This window comes from Colobus angolensis, unplaced genomic scaffold (genome assembly GCF_000951035.1).
Source record: "Colobus angolensis palliatus isolate OR3802 unplaced genomic scaffold, Cang.pa_1.0 Scaffold31, whole genome shotgun sequence".
NCBI lineage: Eukaryota > Metazoa > Chordata > Mammalia > Primates > Cercopithecidae > Colobus > Colobus angolensis.
The window spans coordinates 10,734,648-10,744,461 of NW_012116377.1; the positions used below are offsets into that span (position 1 = coordinate 10,734,648).

Genomic DNA, 9,814 nt, shown 5'->3' on the forward strand with positions numbered 1-9,814 from the left:
CCTATAACTAAATAGAAACACTGTCATCTGTCCATCTGTGCAGTTTAGGAAGGCAGCAAAAAACTCTGTTTTTATAAGCCAATTCAATGTCCTGCAAAGACAATCTCATCATAACAATATTAAAGTTTTTAAAAAATCTAATTTTTTTTTAAGATCAGATTTTTTTGGAGGAAACAAAAAACTCACAACCCAAAGGATGGGATTTTACATCTCTGGATATCTCCCATATAATAAGTCTAAGATTACAAATCATTTTCAAATTTTACATGTATTCAGGAGCGGGACATTAATCCTCATTTCTATTTTAACGGGGGGTAAGGTAGGGGAGAGGGAAAAACAGTTTGGCATCTATTTGGAGGGAGAGTAGACATGAAGGGGGCAAACCCTAGCTTCTCATTATCTACAATCAATTTTTTTTTTTTTCTTAAAAAAAAAACTTCCGGCCGGGCGCGGTGGCTCAAGCCTGTAATCCCAGCACTTTGGGAGGCCGAGACGGGCGGATCACGAGGTCAGGAGATCGAGACCATCCTGGCTAACACGGTGAAACCCCGTCTCTACTAAAAAATACAAAAAACTAGCCGGGCGAGGTGGCGGGCGCCTGTAGTCCCAGCTACTCGGGAGGCTGAGGCAGGAGAATGGCGTAAACCCGGGAGGCGGAGCTTGCAGTGAGCTGAGATCCGGCCACTGCACTCCAGCCCGTGCGACAGAGCAAGACTCCGTCTCAAAAAAAAAAAAAAACAAAAAACTTCCAATCTTCAGTATCTCTTTAAAAGCTCACTTCTTAGCTACTAGCCAGTCCACCCTAATTATTTAAATTCATTTGGTACACACCTTTGTCCACCAGGTAAATTATATCCATTACGCCCACTGCTGCAGCATGCATAAACCAACACCCCTGCATGGCTGAACAGGGCCTAATCTAGGACTGGTGGGAGAAGTGCTTGCAAACCAAGATCAAGGTGTTATTTCTCTGTTAATACTGTCTACCAGGCTGATCCCTACAAAAATGCACACAAAAGCAGGCAAATTTAGCAACTGTGTTGCAAGAGAAACCAGGACCTTTTTAAATTGTTCTCTCCATTACCATTTATTCTCTCAAGAGAAGCTTAAAAAAAAAGGAAAAGAAAAAGAAAAAACAATCCATTGGTCTGGCCACCTCATAAATCCAGCAAGCATTGGTGGGGCATTTGAGTGGAGAAGAAAACTTGGAGGAAAACAAAACCATTAAGGTTGTAAGAAAGGCTCCCAATTTAACTGTCCCTGTCCCTATTTATCCACCTTTATTCACCACCCAAGACCATCCATTACCCTAGAGCACTCTAATCTATAAAAGGGGTCAAAGCATCAGGAGCAGGCAAGGAGTGAGAACCAAAAGGCATCAAGAAACCGATTTGCTTGAGAAAAGCAGCAATTCTTCCTTTCACAGCTCTCCATGGCTGAGAGAGAAAATGCCCAAGAGATCATATGTGTGACTTAGAGACTGCTTTTTGGGAGGTTAAGAGCAGCATGAAGAGCTTAAGATGACAAGAGTCTAAATTTTTTAAGTTTCAACGTTTCAACAGAATGTGGATATATTAGAACTTTCAAAAAGGACAGTGTTTAGAAAGGGTAAAACCAGGACACACAAAACATTGGGAATTATCATGACCCCCAAGTGCTTCCAGCTCCAGGAAATAACCATTCTTGTGTTTGCTGGAGGTCACACAATTTTCCCCTATTACCTGATGCAAAATGACTCATTACCTCCCAAAAGCTTCTTTTCAAACCACGATTTTCCCATTTATTTTGGTCCAATGCAGTCCTATTCTTTATGGCCTATAGACTCACTCTCAACTACCCCTCTGGGGGGTAAAAAAAAATGAAAGCATTCCCCGTAGACTGGCCCCCAAAACTCAGAATTAAATAACAGGAGGGGTTGGCAGCCTCCTGAAGACTAAAACAACTTGAGGCTAAATCTACCTTTCCAAGAGTGAAAAATTTATTCAGATAATGTTTGAGAATTCATATATGCCACAATAGGATAAAACTAAAAAGCAGAAATCTCACACTTTTCCTTATACTTCCTACCCCTACCAACCAGATTCCAGACCTTATATCACTGTCATTACCATTTCTGCTAAATGGAGGCCCCTAGGCACTAATCACACTGGCAATTGCATGGTGACATAATGCACCACAACTTTTCCACTAAAAAGCTGTAGTCTCTTTCTCTCTGGCTATATTGGCGATTTCTCCAGTTACTTCAATACGTTAAAGGCTGCAGCAGCATGCAAAGTAATTTCATTTTAAAAAAAAAAAAAGGTAGGAAAAGTCTCCAGGAGATGGTGAGTTTTATTTTATCTTGTTTGGATAGAGGTTTGATTTGCTCTCGAATGTTCCAGGGTGGAGAGAAACTAGGAGAAAGCACAGGATGTCAAGGTCTACTGGGCGTAATCTCCCTTGTTTGCATCTTCACCAGAAACAGAGACAGCAGCATACTTGCTTGCAGAACTGAACTTGGAAGCTGGATTTTCCTCAGGTTTCTTTGGCTCAGGTGTAGATCTGGAGTCTTGATCCTTTTTATCTTTCCCATCTGACTCCTTCCAGTGCTCTTTGTTCCCTCCATTTCCTGGACTACAGCTAGAGTTCCCAGTTTCGCCTTTTGGGACATTCATCCCATCCACTTTACTTTCATCTTTCCTTGCTGGTCCTTCCTCAGATTATTGAGCTGGAGCTGCTTTCCCCCACCACTTGTAGGGGATTGCTGCTCTGTGTCTGAGCTCTGAAGTGGAGCAGGAGGGTTAGAACTTTGCTTCACCGAAGCATTCTCCTTTGGTGGGAGGGGCTGGCATTACCTTTGGGTCAGGTAGGATCAGGTTTGGGAGGTTTAGAAGTTGGAGAGTGACAATCTTCCTCCTTATTGAGCGTTGCGTTTTCTAGAGACTTCTCACTCTCTCTCCTTCGCGCATTTCTGCTGGATGTGGCGGAAGTCCCAGTCTGCGATGACTCACTTCCTGTCCGCGACCATTCCCGTTCCTGAGTTTCTTCACTTCACCAGCTTGGGTGTCTCTCCCGAGGCCATCGTTCTAGTTATGGCTCATCCAGCTGACGCTGCAACTTCTCTTGTTCCTTCTGTAGCGGTTCTTCTACTTCTTTCTCTAGCAGCTGTGTCAACGGGCTTTCCCCCTCCAAAGGTAGAAGCAGCTCGACTGGACTGGGAGGTACTAGCAGAGGAATCATCTTCCTTAGGAGTACTCCGAAGCTTTAGATTCAGTTTGGGTCTTTGGGAGGGGCCTCTATCATCACTCATATAATCATCCTGAGAGTAATCATCTCTGGGGCTCCACGACCGATCATCGCATCTGTTGCATCGGTCTTCAGAGTGGTCCCTGCTTCCTCTGTAGTCATTATCCCTGCGGTACCCACTGCCAAACGCTCTTCTGCCAGTGCCTATCTGGGAATCATAGCCTCTATCAAAGTCTCTGCTGCCTGGGTCATCACAGCGATCCTGGCCGCCATATCGATCTCATATCCCAGCGTGGGTCATCCTGATACCCATCCCGATACCCATCGCGATACCAGTCTGAATCATACCGATCTCGATACTTGTCTCCAAAGCAATCATCACCTCTTCTGGGCGAGTAGTCATCAAAGCTGTCTGTAGCAAGACCAGCCCCAGTCTGTATCTGTTTTGTCAAAATTCCGATTTCTCTCATGGCCAAAAGAAAGATCATCCCTGTCTTTATTCTGTGCTTGATCAGCAACGTCCACTCGAAATCTCCTGTTACCTAGAGATTCTTTATTGAGACTCAGGGCACTGAACAGGGAATCCTGGTCCTCAAATTCAGCATAACCAAAACCTTTCAACCTCTCTGGATTGCTGGGTTCACGTGGTAAACGCACTGCACTGGTATTTAATCCTTTAAAGAATTCCTTAATTGACTCTTCTGTCACATCATAGGGTAGGTTCCCTAGAAAAGCAGTGTAGGTTGGCGAGTTGGGAAGACGGCTCTGGTCGATAATGGGTTCCCGAGCAGCCCATGGAGCAGTGGGAAGGATGGAACGGTCAGTTGGGGGCGCTCTATACACATCGTCATCATTACTGTGCCAAGTTGTTGAAACATCTTCCAGGTCGTCCGTTTCATTAGCCCAGCTGAGTGGTTTGGAAACAGCTCCTTCCTCCACCAGTCCCCCATCCTCAGTCAGAAAGTCTGTTAGGGAAATAGTCTTCCCCTTCTTATTCTTCTTTTTTGCTGAGGCCGCCACGTTGGGAAGAGGAAAGAGAACGCAAAGGGAAATCTAATGTTTTAACAACTTGACAGAATAATTCACTACAAGTCTGTTGATCTTAACCCAGCTAGAAACATTTCCTAGGTGTGTCATTTTCTCACTTTGCTCATGTATATTCATGGTTCTGTTATAGTCATAATGGGTGTATATGTTCAATTTGGTATTCTTCCTTTTATGTAACATGATTTATCCAAATATTTTCTATTTCCTATAGCATCTTCATATTCATCATTTTTAGTATATCACTAGAGTATGTCATTTTGATATGCCATAGTGAGTTTCTTTCTAGATATCTGTATTGTTGGGCTCTTAGCTTTATTCCAATGTTTTACCATCATAAAATAAACATTATATATACATATACTTTTTATTAAACATTATTTCCTCAGGATAAATTCTATTACTTGGTCAGGGGTTAGGCATATTTATGATTCTTTCAATAAAGTACCATTTTGCCCTTCAGGAAGATTGAATCAATTTACACTGCTATCATTAATGCATGAGCATATCTGCTTCCCGAAGCTTTGCAGGCGTTGGCTTTTATAACTTTTTTAAAGTTTTTCTAAAATTTTTTAAGGCACAAAATGAAACTTCACAGTAAGTTTAATTTGCAGTTATTTTACCAACAAAGTTGAATCGTTTTAAAATTATGATTTACCGACAGTGTTTCTTGTATGAACTGTTTTTTAATCATGTTTCATAGACAGTTGGTATTTTATCTATTTATATGCACTCTTCATACTTTTTAGTTATTGAACTTTTGTCTTCGTGTGCAAATCTTTTCTCCAGCCTTCTGAATTTTTAAATTTCAGCTTTATTGGTATTCATTCCATCAAAGATAAAGCTATCTAAGTAATGAACCTGTTCATCTTTTTTTCATTCATATTCCATCAACAGTCAAAAAGTGATTTCCCCTAGTACTAGTCTTTTATATGTGTGTATTTGTTTTTATTTTAAAAGTGTTTAACTCCCAATCTACCTGGATTTTTTTTTTTTTTTTTTTGCAGAGTGTAGTGGAAAGCTTGGCTCTTTTAAATATTCTCATTATTGGTATTCCTGTATACCACGTGTTTCAAATTTGTTACCAGAATGTTAAATGTCTGCTAGGACAAATTCTTCTTATCACTCTTCTTGAATCTGAAATACTCTTTGATGTTCTTGCTCATTTATTTTTTTCCACATACAATAAAAATTATATTAATTTTATAAAGCATCTTGTTTCTAATTGGTGACTGGTCACCTGAATCCTCTATGCACTGTGGTGAGTTGAGGCTGAGTTGCATCCTTGGTAAGGTTCAGCCTGCATTAATTTTACTCCTGCTTCTTCAGGATTTTCAGCAGAAATCCTGGTGTGTTCTCCATGCTCTTCCACCTGGTGGGTCTAGAATTCTAATCTTTGTCTCACAAGACTGCTGAAGGCTCTGTTCTGCTTCAGAGGTTTTCTGTTTCTCTTTTTAGACTCCAGCCTCGTGCATCCCTGTAATTTCACAGATACTCTGTGGAGACATTCTAAATCTCCTCCCATATCCCTCCTGGCCTCTGCCTCCCAGCAGTGATCTTCCATGGGTGCAAGGCCTGGGGTTATCAGTCTCCTGACCAAGCACAGAATCAGCAAATTACCCCTGGGCACAGTGGCTGCAGAACTCAGCTCTCCCTAGCTGTGATTCTCCCTCTCTGGAGTTTTAGCTCCTTCAGTTCTTGCTAACTCAGAAGCCCTTTTCTGCCTTAAAATAGATAGCTCCTCTATTTTGTTCTAACTTTCTGCTTATTTTATATGGGAACACACTCTGTCACTAGCTAATTCATCGCACTTGGAAACATAGGTTTATTTCACCTTAAACATTTTTCTCATACCTTCTTATACTTTAAAACCAAAAAATCTTATTTCTGTTTGACATATTCCTCAGGAAAGCCTATCCTGACTTCTCAGGCTCAGTTAAGTAGTACATTTTATAGCACTCTCTACTTCTTTTTAAACATTTTTTGCAATTTTAATTACTTAATTCTGTAATTTATTTTTTAATTATTTTATTTTATTTTATTTTATTTTATTTTATTTCTTTTATTTTATTTGACAGAGTCTTGCTCTGTCACCCAGGCTGGAGTGCAGTGGTGTGATCTCGGTTCATTGCAACCTCCGCCTCCCAGGTTCAAGCAATTCTCATGCCTCAGCCTCCCGAGTAGCTGAGATTACAGGCATCCACCACGGCACCTGGGAATTTTCTGTATTTTTCATAGAGATGGGGTTTCACCATGTTGACCAGGCTGGTCTCGAACTCCTGACCTCAAGTGATCCGCCCACCTCAGCCTCTCAAAGTGCTGGGATTACAGGCATAAACCACTGCACCTGGCCTGTAATTTATTTATTCATTTTTAGAGATGTTGTCTCACTCTGTTGCCCAGGCTGGAGTGCAGTGGTGCAATCACAGCTCACTGCAGCCTTGCTCAACCTCCTGAGCTCAAGCAATCCTCCCACCTCAGCCTCCTAAGTAGCTGGGACTACAGGCATACGCCACCAAGCCCAGGTAATTTTTGTATTTTTTGTAGAGACGGTGTTCCACCACGTTGCCTAGGCTGGTCTCAAACTCCTGGGCTCAAGTGATCCACCTGCCCTACTCCTTCCAAAGTGCTAGGATTACAGGTGTGATCCAGCTTGTAATTTATTTATATAATGTCAACACATCCTGTTGATTCTATTTCTCTAGAGAACCCTGACCAATAAAATTATTTAGTATCAGGCCAAGTTAAAGGGTTTTTCTGTTTTGGTTTAAATTTTATTATACTTTAAGTTCTAGGGTACATGTGCACAGCGTGCAGGTTTGATATATAGGTATACGTGTTCCATGTTGGTTTGCTGCACCCATCAACTCATCATTTACATTAGGTATTTCTCCTAATGCTATCTCTCCCCCAGCCTCCCACCACCTGACAGGCCCTGGTGTGTGATGTTCCCCACCCTGTGTCCAAGTGTTCTCATTGTTCAATTGCCACCTATGAGTGGGAACATGCCGTATTTGGTTTTCTGTCCTTGTGATAGTTTGCTCAGAATGATGGTTTCCAGTTTCATCCATGTCCCTGCAAAGAACATGAACTCATCCTTTTTATGGCTGCATAGTACTCCATGGTGTATATGTGCCACATTTTCTTAATCCAGTCTATCATTGATGGACATTTCGGTTGGTTCCAAGTCTTTGCTATTGTGAACAGTGCCACAATAAACATACATGTGCATGTATCTTTATAGTAGCATGATTTATAATCCTTTGGGTACACACTCAGTAATGGGATCGCTGGGTCAAATGGTATTTCTAGTTCGAGATCCTTGAGGAATCGCCATACTGTCTTCCACAAAGGTTGAACTAATTTACGCTCCCACCAACAGTGTAAAAGTGTTCCTGTTTCTCCACATCCTCTCCAGCATCTGTTGTTTCCTGCCTTTTTAATAACCACTATTCTAACTGGCATGAGATGGTATCTCATTTTGGTTTTTATTTGTATTTCTCTGATGACCAGAGATGATCAGCATTATTTCATGTGTCTGTTGGCTGCATAAATGTCATTTTTTGAGAAGTGTCTGTTCATATCCTTTGCCTACCTTTTGATTTTTTTTTTTTCTGGTAAATTTGTTTGTAGATTTTGGATATTAGCCCTTTGTCAGATGGGTAGATTGCAAAAATTTTCTCCCATTTTGTAAGTTGCCTGTTCACTCTGATGGTAGTTTCTTTTGCTGTGCAGAAGCTCTTTAGTTTAATTAGATCTCATTTATCTGTTTTGGCTTTTGTTGCCATTACTTTTGGTGTTTTAGTCATGAAGTCCTTGCCCATGCCTATGTCCTGAATGGTATTGCCTAGGTTTTCTTCTAAAGTTTTTATGGTTTTAGGTCTAACATTTAAGTCTTTAATCCATCTTGAATTAATTTTTGTATAAAGTGTAAGGAAGGGATCCAGTTTTAGCTTTCTACATACAGCTAGCCAGTTTTCCCAGCACCTTTTGTTAAGTAGGGAATCCTTTCCCCATTTCTTGTTTTTGTCAGATTTGTCAAAGATCAGATAGTTGTAGATGTGTGGTGTTATTTCTGAGGCCTCTGTTCTGTTCCATTGGTCTATATATCTGTTTTGGTACCAGTACCATGCTGTTTTGATTACTGTAGCCTTGTAGTACAGTTTGAAGTCATGTAGCATGATGCCTCCAGCTTTGTTCTTTTTGATTAGGATTGTCTTGGCAATGTGGGCTCTTTTTTGGGTCCCTATGAACTTTAAAGTAGTTTTTTCCAATTCCGTGAAGAAAGTCATTGGTAGCTTAATGAGGATGGCATTGAATCTATAATTTACCTTGGACAGTATGGCCATTTTTATGATATTGGTTCCTCCTATCCATGAGCATGGAATATTCTTCCATTTCTTTGTGTCCTCTTTTATTTCATTGAGCAGTGGTTTGTAGTTCTCCTTGAAGAGGTCCTTCACATTCCTTGTACGGTAGATTCTGAGGTATTTTATTCTCTTTGTAGCAATTGAGAGTGGGAGTTCACTCATGATTTGGCTCTCTGTTTGTCTGTTATTGGTGTATAGGAATGCTTGTGATTTTTGCACACTGATTTTGTATCCTGAGACTTTGCTGAAGTTGCTTACCAGCTTAAGGAGATTTTGGGCTGAGACGATGGGGTTTTCTAAATATACAATCATGCAATCTGCAAACAGGGACAATTTGACTTCCTCTTTTCCTAGTTCTATACTCCTTATTTCTTTCTCTTGTCTGATTGCCCTGGCCAGAACTTCCAAACTACGTTGAATAAGAGTGGTGAGAGAGGGCATCCCTGTCTTATGCCAGTTGTCAAAGGGAATGTTTCCAGTTTTTGCCCATTCAGTATGATATTGGCTGTGGGTTTTTCATATATAGCTCTTATGATATTTAGATACGTTCCATCAATACCCAGTTTATTGAGAGGTTTTAGCATGAAGTGCTGTTGAATTTTGTCAAGGCCTTTTCTGCATCCATTGGAATAATCATGTGGTTTTTGTCATTGGTTCTGTTTATGCAATGGATTATGTTTATTGATTTGCATATGTTAAACCAGCCATGCATCCCAGGGATGAAGCCCGTTTGATTGTGGTAGATACGCTGTTTGATGTGCTGCTGGATTCAGTTTGCCAGTATTTTATTGAGGATTTTCACATTGATGTTCATCAGGGATATGGGTCTAAAATTTCTTTTTTTTCTGTTGTGTCTCTGCCAGGCTTTGGTATCAGGATGATGCTGGCCTCATAAAATGAGTTAGGGAGGATTCTCTCTTTTTCTTTTGATTGGAATAGTTTCAGAAGGAATGGTACCAGCTCCTCTTTGTACCTCTGGTAGAATTTGGCTGTGTATCCATCTGGTCCTGGACTTTTTTTGGTTGCTAAGCTATTGATTATTGCCTCAATTTCAGAGCCTGTTATTGGTCTATTCAGAGATTCAGCTTCTTCCTGGTTTAGTCTTGGGAGGGTGTATGTGTCCAGGAATTTATCCATTTCTTCTAGATTTCCTAGTTTATTTGTGTAGAGGTGTT

At 40.8% G+C, this 9,814-nt stretch overlaps 1 pseudogene; it reads right to left on the reverse strand.

The window, feature by feature from the left end:
• Positions 1-2,420: 2,420 nt before the first annotated feature.
• LOC105518041 overlaps positions 2,421-9,814 on the reverse strand; it is an 11,425-nt pseudogene continuing 4,031 nt past the window's right edge.